The sequence below is a fragment of the Spea bombifrons genome, chromosome 1 (assembly GCF_027358695.1).
Source record: "Spea bombifrons isolate aSpeBom1 chromosome 1, aSpeBom1.2.pri, whole genome shotgun sequence".
Lineage (NCBI taxonomy): Eukaryota > Metazoa > Chordata > Amphibia > Anura > Pelobatidae > Spea > Spea bombifrons.
In genome coordinates, this window is record NC_071087.1 from 60,707,340 (window position 1) to 60,724,989 (window position 17,650).

Below are 17,650 nucleotides of genomic sequence, written 5' to 3' on the forward strand. Positions count from 1 at the left end.
TTTCTGCGCTATTCCCTCCTCTCCAATTTGGGGGTACAATGTCCATTCCCATTATTAAAAATTGATTAATTGAGAAAACAGGACATGAATTACAGTGTCACGGGACACTGTGTTTAATGCTTGAATTCCTCATGTTCCCAAGATGGACATTCTAATAAATAAAGTTGGTGGTGCAGGTGATGAATTTCTTAATTTCGTATGCAGTCCCTGTCCTATTACTGATAAAACTGTTTGTTTTCCTTGGTAGGTCGGTCCACATCTTGCACCTACCGCGTGGGGAAAAAAAACAATGGGTTTCTTTTGTATATGATTTGAGGTTTTTCCGGTAAGAGGGGACCTAAAATGTCATCGCTCTTGAGGACATGCCAGTGTTTCTGCAATATCTTTTTAATGTGGTGAGCCTTAGTATTATATTCCTTAATGAATGAAAAACTGAAATCTTTTTTTTCCATATTATCTTTGGGCTTTCCTTTTAGTAGATGAGATCTGTCTATTTGTTCCACTTTCTGTTGACTTCTCACTAATAACTCTATTGGATAGTGTTTCTCCCTAAATTTACTTTTAATATCTGTGGTGTGTTTAATAAAGTCCTGGTCCCCTGTACAGTTCCTCCTTATTCTCATCATCATCATCGGTAGCATTTTTATAATTTCTGGAGCATTGCCTTCTGTGAATAGTTCCACATCCAAGAATTCAGCACTTTGCTTTAGTATGTTGAAAGTAAATTTTAGGTTGTATTGGTTCTGGTTGATGTATTCTATAAATTGATGTAATTTATCCAGTGTTCCCCTCCATATAATTAACACATCAATATATCTCTTCCACAGCACCAGGTCCGCTTCGAATGGATTGTTGTGCCATATCTGTTCTGCTTCCCATTTGGCTACAAAAAGGTTGGCGTAACTCGGCGTGAACCTGGCACCCGTGGCTGTCCCACATAGTTGACGGTAAGACTGGTGTTCCAACCAGAAATAGTTATATTTCAGAATGAAATCGATACATTCCAAAATGAAATCCTTCCGTCCCCTGGTTAGTGTTTTATTAATTGCTTCAATTCCCTGTTCATGTCTTATTACCGTGTATAAAGAAGATACATCTATTGTGGCCCATAGCCAACCAGTGAGAAGGGGCAGAGGTGGTAGATAGTGAGAAGGGGCAGAGGTGGGAAAGGCAGTGAGAAGGGGCAGAGGTGGTAGATAGTGAGAAGGGGCAGAGTGGGGGAAGGCAGTGAGAAGGGGCAGAGGTGGTAGATAGTGATAAAGGGGGAGAGGGGATAGATAGTGAGAAAGGGGAGTTTTGTGACAAGATTTTGTTTCCTTTCTTTTTTTAGGGATGGGGGGCGCCAGAGAAGTAGTCCGCACAGGGCGCCAGAACACCTAAGGCCGGCTCTGTACCCATGATTAATGCTATGTCCATGTTTATTGTTATGTCAATGAGTAGCGTTATGTCCATGTTTATTGCTATGTCACCAGAATTAGGAATCTGCACACACACCAAAGGAACTCAGGTGCTTAACTGTGCCAGGAAGGGCCAGCTCCCCAGTAGGTCAAAATAAATAAAGGCTCCAGGCACTCAAGGGTTCCAGCTCAGGCAGATTTATTGAAGGACGACAGCAACAACGTTTCGACCTCACAATGAGGTCTTTATCAAGTCTTGATAAAGACCTCATTGTGAGGTTGAAAGTTGTTGCTGTCGTCATTCAATAAATCTGCCTGAGCTGGAACCCTTGAGTGCCTGGAGCCTTTATTTATGTTCATGTTTATTGCTATGTCCATGTTTAATGCTATATCCATGTGTAATGCCATGTCCATGTGTAATGCTATGTCCATGTTTAATGTTATCTCTATGTATAATGTTATGTCCATGTTTAATGCTATATCCGTGTGTAATGCTATGTCCATGTGTAATGCTATGTCCATGTTTAATGTTATCTCTATGTATAATGCTATGTCCATGTTTAATGCTACATCCATGTTTAATGTTATGTCCATGTTTAATGCTTTATCCATGCTTACTGATATGTCTATGTTTAATGCTATGTCCATGTTTAATGCTATGTCCATTTTTAATGCTATCTCTATCTGTAATGCTATGTCCATGTGTAATGCTATGTCCTTGTGTAATGCTATATCCATGTTTAATGCTATGTCCATTTTTAATGCTATCTCTATGTGTAATGCTACGTCCAGGTGTAATCTTATGTCCATGTTTAATGTAATGTCCATGTTTAATGCTATGTCCATGTTTAATGTTATCTCTATGTGTAATGCTACCGTATTTGCTCGATTATAAGACAAGGTTTTTTTCCAGAGCAAATGCTCTGAAAAATAACCCTTGTCTTATAATCGGGGTCGTCTTATAATCAGACCTCAAATAGTTCTGACAATGAGACTAAGATCCAGATCCCCCGCAGCGATGCAGGGGACCTGGATCCTCCTGCCCCCCCCAACTACCGGTACTTCTGAGTCCCTGGTGCTTACTCCGGGCAGCGTGTAGAGCTCTACTCAATTCACCTAGAGCTCTACACGCTGCCCGGACTAAGCACTGGGCAGCGTGTAGCACGCTCAACGCTCAACGCGCGCCGGGGACTCAGAAGCTCCGGTAAGTTTGGAGGAGGAAGGGGGAGGGAGTGTTAAATGGGGGTCATAAGGCATTTCTGGAGGCAGAGTGCTCTGTGAAATGCCTTATACCTCCCTATATGCCACTCTGCCCCATAATATGCCTTCTAACCCCCTAAATGCCAGAGTGGCATATAGGGGCATAAGGCAGTTCTGGAGGCAGAGTGGCACATAGCGGGTCAAAACGCAAATCATGGGGTACAGTGGCATTTAGAGGGTTAAAAGGCATATCATGGGGCACAGTGGCATATAGGGGGAATAAGGCATTTCTGGGGCAGAGTGGCAAGCCAGGGGGCAGATGTGCATAACTGGGGGGGGAGAGGGCAGGTTGAAAAAAAAGGAAATAAAAACATAGCTTTTAATAGCATAGCTTTTATTAAAAAAAATGTTCACCTACTTTACATGAATTAACATTTACTGGTAAAACTTTTCCCTATAGGGTTGTCTTATATTCAGGCTTTTTCTTTTTTTCATAAATTAATATTCAGTTTTTGGGGGGGTCGTCTTATAATCAGGGTCGTCTTATAATTGAGCAAATACGGTATATCCATGTTTAATGCTATGTCCATGTTTAATGTTATCTCTATGTGTAATGCTATGTCCATGTTTAATGCTATGTCCATGTTTAATGCCATTTCCATGTGTAATGTTATCTCCATATTTAATGCTATATCCATGTTTAATGCTATATCCATGTGTAATGATATGTCCATATGTTATGCTATGTCCATGTTTAATGTTATCTCTATGTGTAATGCTTCGTCCATATTTAATGCTTTATCCATTTTAATGCAATGTCCATGTTTAATGTATCTCTATGTGTAATGCTATATCCATGTTTAATTCTATGTCTATGTTTAATGCTATCTCCATATGTAATGCCATGGCCATGTTTAATGCTATGTCCATGTTTAATGCTATCTCTATCTGTAATGCTATGTGCATGAATGTAGTAGCGTCCAGTTTCGGTACCTCTTTACAAATAAAACAAGAGACACTTCTTTATTTTAAAAGCTTTATTAATGTCAGATATGGAATTATTTGTCCGCGGTGCGGACTTGAAATAACTTCAGCACCGCGACACTCAACCTTTATTAACATGTTACAAAGTGTCAAATATTATAAACACAACCAATTTGACACACTATATATAAATAACATAACCAATTGTAAACATTTTAATAACCACTTAATAACCAAATTAATAACCACATAAGTAACCTGCTGGTATGGGCGTGTCCACCTGTATCCCTGCTGAAACTGCCGGCGTCCCCCAGCGCGGCAGTCACATGACCTTACGATTCACAGAGGCGCATGCCCCTGGAGTGTCCTGCACTTACACCTCTGTGCACCACAAGTAACCATACCTAGATGGTTAACTCCTGCACCGTACCAGCTTAAAACCAGAGTACCCGGCAGAATGCCAAAACAGGGGAGGGATGGGTGGGAAAATTTTCTTTAAAATGGTTGCCCCTATAGGCCACGACCCTTCCTTATATACCCCCCAAGGGAGGGTAATTACCCCCTCCCTTCTGGCCCCTGCACGTGCCACTAGCTTAACACCTTCAGTGCCAAAATTTCCCTTAGTCATGCCTTAACCCCTTCAACAGGCCTGACCATGGGTACCTTGTCCGCACTAAATTCATGTGGCCCCTCCGTCCAATTTCTTTTCCCTCCGGGGCTGTTCTTGTGAAATGCTATCTCCATATTGAATTCTATATCCATATTTACTGCTATATCCATGTGTAATGCTATGTCCATCTGTAATGCTTTATCCATTGTTAATGATATGTCTATGTGTAATGCTATGTGAATGTTTAATGCTACATCCATGTTTAATGATATGTCCATTTTTAATGCTTTATCCATGCTTAATGATATGTCTATGTTTAATGCTATGTTTAATGCTACATCCATGTTTAATGCTATGTCCATGATTAATGTTATCTCTACGTGTAATGATATTTCCATGTGTAATGTTATCTCTGTGTAATGCTGTATCCATGTTTAGGGCTATGTCCATGTGTAATGCTATGTCCATGTGTAATGCTATGTCCATGTGTAATGCTATGTCTATGTTTACTGCTATGTCCATGTTTAATGTTATCTCTATGCTTAATGATATGTAAATGTTTAATGCTATCTATATGCTTAATACTATGTCCATGTTTAATGCTATATCCTTGTTTAATGCTATGCCCATGTTTAATGCAATCTATATGTGTAATGCTATGTACATGTTTAATGCTATGTCCATGTTTAATGTTATCTCTATGTGTAATGCTATGTCCACATTTAATGTTATCTCTATCTGTAATCTTATATCCATGTTTAATGCTATATCCATGCTTAATGCTATGTCCATGTGTAATGCTATATCCATGCTTAATGCTATGTCCATGTGTAATGCTATGTCCATGTTTAATGCTATGTCCATGTTTAATGTTATCTCTATGTGTAATCCTATGTCCATGTTTAATGCTACATCCATGTTTAATGCTATGTCCATGTTTAATGTTATCTCTATGTGTAATCCTATGTCCATGTTTAATGCTACATCCATGTTTAATGCTAAGTCCATGTTTAATGTTATCTCTGCGTCTAATGATATGTCGATGTGTAATGCTATGTCCATGTTTAATGTTATCTCTGCGTGTAATGATATGTCGATGTGTAATGCTATGTCCATGTTTAATGTTATCTCTGCGTGTATTGATATGTCGATGTGTAATGTTATCTCTGTGTAATGCCGTATCCATGTTTCGTGCTATATCCATGTGTTATCTTATGTCCATGTGTAATGCTATGTCCATGTTTAATGCAATAGCCATGTTTAATGTTATCTCTATGTGTAATGCTATATCCATGTGTAATGCTATGTCCATGTTTAATGCTATATCTATGCTTAATGCTATGTAAATGTTTAATGCTATCTATATGCTTAATGCTATGTCCATTTTAATGCTATATCCTTGTTTAATGCTATGCCCATGTTTAATGCAATCTATATGTATAATGCTATATCCATGTGTAATGCTATGTCCATGTTTAATGTTATCTCTATCTGTAATGTTATATCCATGTTTAAAGCTATAGCCATGAGTAGTGCTATATCCATGTTTAATGCTATACCCATGCTTAATGCTATATCCATGTGTAATGCTATGTCAATTTTTAATGCTATGTCCATGTTTAATGTTATCTCTATGTGTAATGCTATGTCCATGTTTAATGCTATGTCCATGTGTAATCGTATGTTCATGTTTAATGCTATATCCATGATTAGTGCTATGTCCATGTTTAATGCCATATCAATGCTTAATGCTATGTCCATGTTTAATGCTGTATACATGTGTAATCCTGTGTCCATGTTTAATGATATATCCAGGTGTAATGCTATATCCATATTTAATGCTATATCCATCTGTAATGCTATGTCCATGTTTAATGTTATCTCTATGTTTAATGCTATGTCCATATTTAATGCTATACCCATGTTAAATGCTATGCCCTTCTTTAATGTTTTCTCTATGTGTAATGCTATGTCCAAGTGTAATCTTAACTCTATGTGTAATGCTATGTCCATGTTAAATGTTATCTCCATGTTTAATACTATCTCCATGTGTAATGCTGTGTCCATGTGTAATCTTAACTCTATGTGTAATGCTATGTCCATGTTTAATGCTATATCCATGTTTAATGCTATATCCATGTTTAATGCTATGTCCTTGTTTAATGTTATCTCTATGTGTAATGCTATGTCCATGTGTAATGCTATCTCCATGTTTAATACTATCTCCATGTGTAATGCTATGTCCATGTTAAATGTTATCTCCATGTTTAATACTATCTCCATGTGTAATGCTGTGTCCATGTGTAATCTTAACTCTATGTGTAATGCTATGCCCATGTTCAATGCTATATACATATTTAATGCTATATCCATGTTTAATGCTATCTCTATGTGTAATGCTATATCCATGTTTAATGCTATGTCCATGTTTAATGCTACATCCATCTGTACTGCTATGTCCATGTTTAATGTTATGTCCATGTGTAATGCTATATCCATGTTTAATGCCACACTCATGTGTACTACTATGTTCATGTTTAATGCTATGTCTATGTTTAATGTTATCTCTATGTGTAATGCTATGCCCATGTTTAATGCTATATCCATGTGTAATGCTATATCCATGTTTAATGCTATGTCCTTGTTTAATGTTATCTCTATGTGTAATGCTATGTCCATGTTTAATGTTATCTCCATGTTTAATGCGATGTACATGTGTAATGCTATGCCCATGTTCAATGCTATATCCATATTTAATGCTATATCCATGTTTAATGCTATGTCCATGTTTAATGGTATCTCTATGTGTAATGCTATATCCATGTTTAATGCTACATCCATCTGTACTGATATGTCCATGTTTATTGTTATGTCCATGTGTAATGCTATATCCATGTTTAATGCCACACTCATGTGTACTACTATGTCCATGTTTAATGCTATGTCTATCTTTAATGTTATCTCTATGTGTAATGCTATGCCCATGTTTAATGCTATATCCATGTGCAATGCTATGTCCATGTTTAGTGCTATATCTATGTGTAATGCTATGTACATGTTTAATGCTATGTCCATGTTTAATGTTATCTCCTAGTGCAAGGCTATGTCCATGTTTAGTGCTATATCCATGTGTAATGCTACGTCCATGTTTAATGATATATCCATGTCTAATGCTATGTCCATGTTTAATGTTATCTCGATGTTTAATGTTATGTCCACATTTAATGCTATGCCCATGTGTAATGCTATCTCCATGTTTAATACTATCTCCATGTGTAATGCTATGTCCATGTGTAATCTTAACTCTATGTGTAATGCTACATCCATGTTTAATGCTATGTCCATGAGTAATGTTATCTCTGTGTAATGTCGTATCCATGTTCAGTGCTATGTCCATGTGTTATCTTATGTCCATGTGTAATGCTATGTCCATGTTTAGTACTATGTCCATGTGTAGTGAAATGATCATATTTAATGCTATCTCCATGTGTAATGCTATGTCCATGTTTAATGCTATGTCCATGTAAAATGCTATATCCATGTGTAATGCTATGTCCATGTTTACTGCTATGTCCATGTTTAATGTTCTCTATGCTTAATGCTATGTCCATGTTTAAGGCAATCCATATGTGTAATGCTATGTCCATGTTTAATGCTATGTCCATGATTAATGTTATCTCAATGTGTAATGCTATGTCCACGTTTAATGTTATCTCTATCTGTAATGTTATATCCATGTTTAGTGCTATCTCCATGAGTAGTGCTATATCCATGTGTAATTCTATGTCCATGTTAAATGCTATGTCCATTTTAAATGCTATGTCCATGTTTAATGTTATCTTTATGTGTAATGCTTCGTCCATATAATGCTATGTCCATGTTTAATGCAATGTCCATGTTTAATGTATCTCTATGTGTAATGCTATATCCATGTTTAATTCTGTCTATGTTTAAAGTTATCTCTGTGCGTAATGCCATGGCCATGTTTAATTCTATGTCCATGTGAAATGCTATATCCATGTGTAGTGATTTCTCCAGATTTAATTCGATATCCTTCTTTACTGATAAATCCATGTGTAATGCTATGTCCATGTTTAATGCTTTTTACATGTATAATCCTGTGTCCATGTTTAATGCTATGTCCATGTGTAATCGTATGTTCATGTTTAATGCTATATCCATGTGTACTGCTATGTCCATGTGTAATGCAGATCCATGTGTAATGCTATGTCCATGTTTAATGCTATATCCCTGTGTAATGCTATGTCCATGTTTAATGTTATGTCCATGTTTAATGCTATGTCCATGTTTAATGTTATCTCCTAGTGCAATGCTATGTCCATGTTTAATGCTATATCCAGGTTTAATGCTATGTCCATGTTTAATGTTATCTCTATGTGTAAAGCTATGTCCATGTTTAATACTATCTCCATGTGTAATGCTATGTCCATGTTTAATGTTATCTCCATGTTTAATGCTATATCCATGTGTGATGCTATCTCCATATTTAATACTATCTCCATGTGTAATCCTATGTCCATGTTTAATGTTATCCCCATGTTTAATGCTATCTACATGTGTAATGCTATGCCCATGTTCAATGCTATGTCCATGTGTAATCGTATATTCATGTTTAATGCTATGTCCATGAGTAGTGCTATGTCCATGTTTAATGCTATATCCATGCTTAATGCTATGTCCATGTTTAATGCTGTATACATGTGTAATGCTGTTTCCATGTTTAATGCTATGTCCATGTGTAATCATATGTTCATGTTTAATGCTATATCCATGAGTAATGCTATATCCATGTTTAATGCTACATCCATCTGTACTGCTATGTCCATGTTTAATGTTATGGCCATGTTTAATGCTATGTCCATGTTTAATGCTACATCTATGTGTAATGCTATGTACATGTTTAATGTTATCTCCTAGTGCAATGTTATGTCCATGTTTAGTGCTGTATCCATGTGTAATGCTACGTCCATGTTTAATGATATATCCAGGTCTAATGCTATATCCCTGTTTAATACTATATCCATGTGTAATGCTATGTCCATGTTTAATGTTATCTCTATGTTTAATGTTATGTCCATATTTAATGCTACATCCATGTTTACTGCTATATCCATGTTTAATACTATGTCCATTTTTAAAGCTATCTCCATGTTTAATACTATCTCCATGTGTAATGCTATGTCCATGTGTAATCTTAACTCTATGTGCAATGCTACATCCATGTCTAATGCTATGTCCATATTTAATGTTCTCTATGCTTAATGCTATGTAAATGGTAAATGTTATCTCTATGCTTAATGCTATGTCCATGTTTAATGCAATCTACATCTGTAATGCTATGTCCATGTTTAATGCTGTGTCCATGTTTAATGTTATCTCAATGTGTAATGCTATGTCCATGTTTAATGTTATCTCTATTTGTAATGTTATATCCATGTTTAATGCTATCTCCATGAGTAGTGCTATTTCCATGCGTCATGCTATATCCATGTTTAATTCTATGTCTATGTTTGACGTTATCTCCATGCGTAATGCTATGTCCATGTGTAATGTTATCTCTATGTGTAATGCTATGTCCATGTTTAATGTTACATCCATGTTTAATGCTATATCCATGTTTAATGTTATCTCTGCGTGTAATGATATGTCCATGTGAAATGTTATCTCTGTGTAATGTCGTATCCATGTTCAGTGCTATGTCCATGTGTTATCTTATGCCCATGTGTAATGCTATGTCCATGTTTAATGCTATGTTCATGTATGGTGATATGCCCATATTTAATGCTATCTCCATGTGTAATGCTATGTCCATGTTTAATGCTATATCCATGTTTAATGCAATGGCCATGTTTAATGTTATCTCTATGTGTAATGCTATATCCATGTTTAGTGCTGTGTCCATGTTTAATGATAAGACCATGTTTAATGCTGTGTCCATGTTTAATGTTTTATGCTATGTCCATATTTAATACTATGTATGTGTGTAATGATATGTCCATCTTTAATGTTATATCCACTTGTAATGTTATATCCATGTTTAATGCCATATCCATGTGTAATGCTATGTCCATGTTTAATGCTATGTCCCTGTTTTATGCTATGCCTATGTTTAATGTTATCTCTAGGTGTAATGCAATATCCATGTTTAATGCTATATCCCTGTGTAATGCTATGTCCATGTTTAATGCTATATACATGTATAATGCTATGTCCATGTTTAATGTTATCACCTAGTGCAATGCTATGTCCATGTTTAATGCTATATCCATGTGTAATGCTATGTCCATGTTTAATGTTATCTCTATGTTTAATTCTATGTCCATATTTAATGCTATATCCATGTTTAATGTTATCTCTGCGTGTAATGATATGTCCATGTGTAATGTTATCTCTGTGTAATGTCGTATCCATGTTCAGTGCTATGTCCATGTGTTATCTTATGTCCATGTGTAATGCTATGTCCATGTTTAATGCTATGTCCATGTATGGTGATATGTCCATATTTAATGCTATCTCCATGTATAATGCTATGTCCATGTTTAATGCTATATCCATGTTTAATGCAATGGCCATGTTTAATGTTATCTCTATGTGTAATGCTATATCCATGTTTAGTGCTGTGTCCATGTTTAATGATATGACGATGTTTAATGCTGTGTCCATGTTTAATGTTTAATGCTATGTCCATATTTAATACTATATCCGTGTGTAATGATATGTCCATCTTTAATGTTATATCCACTTGTAATGTTATATCCATGTTTAATGCCATATCCATGTGTAATGCTATGTCCATGTTTAATGCTTTGTCCATGTTTAATATTATCTCTATGTGTAATGCAATATCCATGTTTAATGCTACATCCATATGTACTGCTATGTCCATGTTTAATGCTATATCCCTGTGTAATGATATGTCCATGTTTAATGCTATAACCATGTTTAATGCTATGTACATGTTTAATGCTATGCCCATGTTTAATGTTATCTCCTAGTGCAATGCTATGTCCTATTTTAATGCTATATCCATGTGTAATGCTGTGTCCACGTTTAATGCTATGTCCATGTTTAATGCTATATCCATGTTTAATGCAATGCCCATGTTTAATCTATCTCTATGTGTAATGCTTTGTCCATATTTAATGCTTTATCCAAGTTTAATGCTATGTCCGTTTTTATTGCTATCTCTATCTGTAATGCTATGTCCATGTGAAATGCTATATCCATGTGTAGTGCTATCTCCATATTTAATTCTATATCCATGTTTACTGCTATGTCCATGTGTAATGCTATGTCTATCTGTATTGTTATGTCCATGCTTAATGCTATATCCATGCTTAATGCTATCTCCATGTTTAATGCTATGTCCATGTGTAATGCTACATCCATGTTTAATGCTATGTCCATGTTTAATGTTATCTCTGCGTGTAATGATATGTCCATGTGTAATGTTATCTCTGTGTAATGTCATATCCATGTTCAGTGCTATGTCCATGTGTTATCTTATGTCCATGTGTATTGTTATGTCCATGTTTAATGCTATATCCATGTTTAATGGAATGTCCATGTTTAATGTTATCTCTATGTGTAATGCTATATCCATGTTTAGTGCTGTGTCCATGTTTCATGATAAGACCATGTTTAATGCTGTGTCCATGTTTAATGTTTAATGCTATGTCCATATTTAAGACCATATCCGTGTATAATGATATGTCCATCTTTGATGTTATATCCACTTGTAATGTCATATCCATGTTTAATGCTATGTCCATGTTTTATGCTATGCCTATGTTTAATGTTATCTCTATGTGTAATGCAATATCCATGTTTGATGCTACATCCATGTGTACTGCTATGTCCATGTTTAATGTTATCTCTATGTGTAATGTTATGTCCCTGTTTAATGCTATATCCCTGTGTAATGCTATGTCCACGTTTAAGGCTATATCCATGTAAAATGCAATGTACATGTTTAATGCTATGTCCATGTTTAACCCCTTAAGGACAATAGGGGTTATTACTCGTAGTATATTGTGGGACAATGGCTATTTTAACATTTTTCGGTGTTCCTGTTTAGCTGTGATTTTCTTCTTTCTCATTTCGTGCTCCCACACATATTATATATTGTTTTTTTCAGGACAAACAGGGCTTTCTTTAGATATCATTAATTTTATCATATCATCTAATTTACTATAAAAAAAATGATAAAATATGGGGATTTTTGGTTAAAAAATTACTTTTTCTCACTTTTTAAACAAAAAACTTTTACTCATCTGCAAAAACGAATGAAAAAACCTGCTAAATAGATTCTACTATTTGTCCTGAATTTAGAAATACCCAATGTTTTTATGTTTTTTTGCTTTTTTCTGCACGTTATGGGGCAATAAGTACAGGTAGCGTTTTGCTATTTCAAAACCTTTTTTTCCAAATCTGGTAATTCTTCCCCCCATGTGCCATTTCGGGTATCTTTGAAGCCGGCCAATGCAATTTACCCCATCAAGTCATATATTTTTAAAAACTAGACACCCCAAGGTATTTCACATGCTGGTAATTTAACCCTTTCCATGCACTAATTTTACCACCAGCCTTTGTGAAACTTTATGGTAGTAAATTTTTTTGTATTTTTTTCACACACACGTTGTACTTCAGGTATAAATTTATCGCTCCTGGTATATGTCCCTGTCAAACAACACCCCAATATGTGTTCAGTAACATCTCCTGAGCGCAGTGATACCCCACATGCATGGGTTTGTTGGGTTATTTGGGAGGTAAAAGGCCGCCTTTGTGAGGTGTGTATTTTTTGGCCATTTAGACATCTGATCCTACTGCCCCCATGTCCCATATTTGGGACACCTTTGAACCCCCCGGCCAATTCAATTTATCCCATCCACTCATGCATTTTGTAATACGAGACACCCTATGGGCATTTGTAATGCCAATATTTTAACTCTTTCCATGCTGGAATTTTTATAAAGATAAAGAATTTTAGGACTTGCTTATTATTTTTTTTTTTTTTGGTGACAGTGGGGATTTTTATGTTACCATATTATTTTTATTTTTTTTAAACATTTTTTTTAAAAAAAAAATTTAATTGTTTTTTTTTTTTGTTTTTTTTTTTTTTTTTTTTTTTTACTAATCACTCATTAGTGAGCTGGGCTCCATTGACCTTGCATGGTTGGATGCAGTACCTGCATTCAACCTGCAGGAGGAGCTCGAGAGTTCACAAGAGGGTCTGGATAGACCCTCTATGAACTCATTTCTATTGTTAATGCCATCCTGTGAATGACGGCAACGTCATTTACAGGATGGCACTTGTGGTTGCTCTTCGGAGCAATCACAAGGTGATCGGGGTAGGGGGGTTGTGTTGCTGATATGCCTCGATATCGAGGCATGTCAGTAACACCATTTATGCTTAGGAAGCGATTCAGATCGCTTCCTAAGCTGTTTTAGCCGGGCGCCGCCGCGATCTTTCATGATCGGTGCGGCGGCGGCCATTTTTCTTCCGGGGAGGGCTGCCCTCCCCGGATCCACGGTCAGCCTCACTTGGGAGGCTTCCGTGGATGCTGCAAAGCCGCCGATCGCGGCGAAAACGCCGCGATCGCGGCGATGCAGCTATTTAACGGCAGCCCGTACATGTACGGGCATTGTCGTTAACCCGTTGCACGGCAACCCCGTACATGTACGGGGATTGTCGTTAAGGGGTTAATGTTATGTCCTAGTGCAATGCTATATCCATGTTTAATGCTATATCCATGTGTAATGCTATGTCCATGTTTAATGTTATCTCTATGTTTAATTCTATGTCCATATTTAATGCTTTATCCATGTTTAATGCTATATCCATGTTTAATTATATGCCCATGTGTAATGCTATCTCTATGTTTAATACTATCTTCACGTGTAATGCTATGTCCATGTGTAATCTTAACTCTGTGTGTAATGATATGTCCATGTTTAATGCTATATCCATGTGTAATGCTAAGTCCATGTAAAATGCTACATCCATGTGTAATCCTATGTCCATGTTTACTGCTATGTCCATGTTTAATGTTATCTCTATGCTTAATGCTATGTAAATGTTTAATGCTATCAATATGTGTAGTGCTATGTCCATTTTTAATGTTATCTCTATCTATAATGTTATATCCATGTTTAATGCTATCTCCATGAGTAGTGCTATATCCATGTTTAATGCTATATCCATGCTTAATGCTATGTCCATGTGTAATGCTATATCCATGTGTAATGCTTTGTCCATGTTTAATGTTATCTCTATGTGTAATGCTATGTCCATGTTTAATGCTACATCCATGTTTAATGCCATGTCCATGTTTAATGTTATCTCTGCGTGTATTGATATGTCGATGTGTAATGTTATCTCTGTGTAATGCCGTATCCATGTTTCGTGCTATGTCCATGTGTTATCTTATGTCCATGTGTAATGCTGTGTCCATGTTTAATGCAATTGCCATGTTTTATTATCTCTATGTGTAATACTATATCCATGTGTAGTGCTTTGTCCATGTTTAATGCTTTATCCATGTTTAATGCAATGGACATGTTTAATGTTATCTCTATGTGTAATGCTATATCCATGTTTAGTGCTGTGTCCATGTTTAATGATATGACCATGTTTAATGCTGTGTCCATGTTTAATGTTTAATGCTATGTCCATATTTAATAATATATCCGTGTGTAATGATATGTCCATCTTTAATGTCATATCCACTTGTAATGTTATATCCATGTTTAATGCCATATTCATGTGTAATGCAATGTCCCTGTTTTATGCTATGTCCATGTTTAATGTTATCTCTATGTGTACTTCGATATCCATGTTTATTGCTACATCCATGTGTACTGCTATGTCTATGTTTAATGCTATATCCCTGTGTAATGCTATGTCCGTGTTTAATGCTATATCCATGTGTGATGCTATGTACATGTTTAATGCTATGCCCATGTTTAATGTTATCTCCTAGTGCAATGCTATGTCCATGTTTAATGTTATATCCATGCTTAATGCTATATCCATGCTGAATGCAATGTCCATGTTTAATGCTATATCCATGTGTAATGCTATGTCCATGTTTAATGCTAAGTCCATGTTTAATGTTATCTCTATGTGTAATGCTTCATCCATATTTAATGTATCTCTATGTGTAATGCTATATCCATGTTTTATGCTATGTATATGTTTAATGCTATCGCCATGTGTAATGCCATGGCCATGTTTAATGCTATGTCCATGTGAAATGCTATATCCATGCGTAGTGCTATCTCCATATTTAATTCTATATCCATGTTTACTGCTATATCCATGTGTAATGCTATGTCCATGTTTAATGTTGTGTCCACGTTTAATGATGTGTCCATGTCTAATGCTATGTACATGTGTAGTGTTGTCTCTATGTGTAATGCTATGTCCATGTGTAATGCTATGTCCATGTTTAATACTATATCCATTTTTAATGCTATATCCATGCATAGTGCTCTGCCCATGCGTAGTGCTATGTCCATGTTTAATGCTATCTCCATGTGTAATGCTTTGTCCATCTTTAATGCTATGTCCATGTGTAATGCTGTGTCCATGTTTAATGCTATGTCCATGTTTAATGTTATATCCATGTTTAATGCCATGTCCATGTTTTATGCTATGCCCATGTTTAATGTTATATCCATGTTTAATGTCATGTCCATGTTTTATGCTATGCCCATGTTTAATGTTTTTTCTATGTGTAATGCTATGTCCATCTTTAATTCTATGTCCATGTTTAATGCTATCTCCATGTGAAATCCTATGTGCATGTTTAATGTTATGTCCATGTGTAATGCTTTGTCCTTGTGTAGTGCTATTTTCATATGTAGTGCTATATCCATGTGTAATGCTATATCCATGTTTAATACGATATCCATATTTAATGCTATCTCCATGTGTAATGCGATCTCCATGTGTAATGCTATGTCCATGTGTCATGTTATGTCCATGTGTCATGTTATGTCCATGTGTAATGCTATGCCCATGCGTAATGCTATCTCCATGTTTAATGCTATGTCCATGTGTAATGCTATGTGCATATTTAATGCTATATCCATGTCTAATGCTATTTCCCTGTTTAATGCTATGTCCATGTTTAATGTTATGTCCATGTGTAATGCTATATCCATTTTAATGATCTCTCCATGTTTAATGCTATCTCCGTGTTTAATGCTCTCTCCATGTTTAATGCTCTCTCTATGTGTAATGCTATCTCCATTTTGAATGCTATGTCCATGTTTAATTCTATCTTCATGTGTAATGGTATGCCCACGTTTAATTATATGTCCATGTGTAATGCTATATCCTTGTGTAATGTTATGTCCATGTGTAATGCTATATCCATGTATAATGCTATGTCCATGTGTAATGCTATGTCCATGTTTAATACTATGTCCATGTGTAATGATATGTCCATGTGTAATGCTATGTCCATGTTTAATGCAATGCCCATGTGTAATGCTATGACCTTGTTTAATGCTATCTCCATGTGTAATGCTATATCCATGTTTAATGATATATCCGTGAGTAATGCTATGGCCATGTTTAATACTATGTCCTTGTTTAATGTCATGTCCATGTATAAAGCTATGTCCTTGTTTAAAGCTATGTCCATGTGTAATGCCATCTCCGTGTTTAATGCTATGTCCATTCATATTGAACGGATGATGTTAAGGCAGCCTATTCAAGGGAATGAGCTTGCGGTGGAGGCATACTCATCCACAGAGGCTTTGTTCTTCCGTTTTGTCAATTACGTTTTGCCTTTTCTTCTCTACAGGTATAAATACACAGTTAACCTCTTTGTGTCCAGAGGGAAGGACAATCTTTCAAGCCATGGTTCCCCAGAGGTTTCCCCCCTTAGGGTGGTTTTTCCTCTCCTGTGTGCTGAAAGGTGACTCTTCGTGAGTCTCGAGGTAGCTGTCACCATGATTAATTAATTAATGTTGTAATTAATAATAAATAAATTAAATGACCATTAGTTTCTGTTGTGGTTTGTTTATACTATTGACTAAAAGTAGCTGTAACCATATGTAAAAACAAAAATGAATGGATTTTATCCAGACCAATGGATCGGGCCTAACCAGTGTGTACGCTAAAGAGCTGCAGGGCTGGCTTCCTCAGGGCCCTTTGACATTCATTTCATGCTATATTAAAAAACACCAATGCACAGGTGTACAAAAAAGGACAATGTATGAATTTAAAAGGTTACAAAGTTGCATCAGTGAGTCTTTTTTCTAATGTATAGACATCACTTACATCTTCACACACATCATAGTTAGATATATAGCTAAGCCCTCATTAAATCAGTTAAATTGACAGAACATACCCCCAACAGCAATTCAGGTGTCCAGATTGTATATGCATTTTGAGCATTTTAAATGGGCTTATAAGGTGTATATT

At 35.9% G+C, this 17,650-nt stretch overlaps 1 long non-coding RNA gene across 1 annotated transcript; it reads left to right on the plus strand.

Moving 5' to 3' along the window:
- The first annotated feature begins 842 nt into the window (after positions 1–842).
- LOC128473708 (uncharacterized) lies at positions 843–17,222 on the plus strand. The gene is made up of 2 exons (XR_008346290.1): positions 843–947; positions 17,028–17,222. It is a non-coding gene; the product is annotated as an uncharacterized LOC128473708 (long non-coding RNA).
- Positions 17,223–17,650: the final 428 nt, after the last annotated feature.